The sequence below is a fragment of the Morus notabilis genome, unplaced genomic scaffold (assembly GCF_000414095.1).
Source record: "Morus notabilis unplaced genomic scaffold, ASM41409v2 Scaffold413, whole genome shotgun sequence".
In the NCBI taxonomy this organism is placed as follows: Eukaryota; Viridiplantae; Streptophyta; class Magnoliopsida; order Rosales; family Moraceae; genus Morus; species Morus notabilis.
In genome coordinates, this window is record NW_010363912.1 from 428,466 (window position 1) to 429,052 (window position 587).

The window sequence follows — 587 nt, forward strand, 5'->3', positions numbered from 1 at the left end:
TGGCTCAAAATTCTTTCTCAGGATCTGCTTGTCATGAGCCGCTTTCATTTTGGCCTTGTAGATCCTGGAATTGCCGTATGCGTCGTTCCTTAGCTCCTCAATCTCAGACAATTGAAGCTTTCTTTGAATACCTGCAGCATTGAGATCAAAGTTAATGGCCTTGACGGCCTAATAAGCTTTATGTTCGAGCTCGACAGGTAAATGACAGGCTTTCCCAAAGACAAGCCTATAGGGAGACATCCCAAGAGGGGATTTGTAGGCAGTGCGGTATGCCCAGAGAGCGTCAAGAAGACGTAAGGACCAATCCTTGCGGTCGGGATTTACCGTCTTTTCCAGAATTTATTTGATCTCCCTATTTGCCAACTCAGCTTGGCCATTCGTTTGTGGATGATAGGCAGTAGCAACCTTATGAAGCACACCAGACTTGCACATAAGAGCCTCAAATGAACGGTTGAGAAATGAGTGCCTTGATCACTGATGATAGCACGTGGAGTGCCAAACCTAGATAACACATTCTCCTTCAAGAACTTAACAAATGTTGCATTATCATTAGTTCGACATGGCACGGCTTCAACCCATTTAGAAAC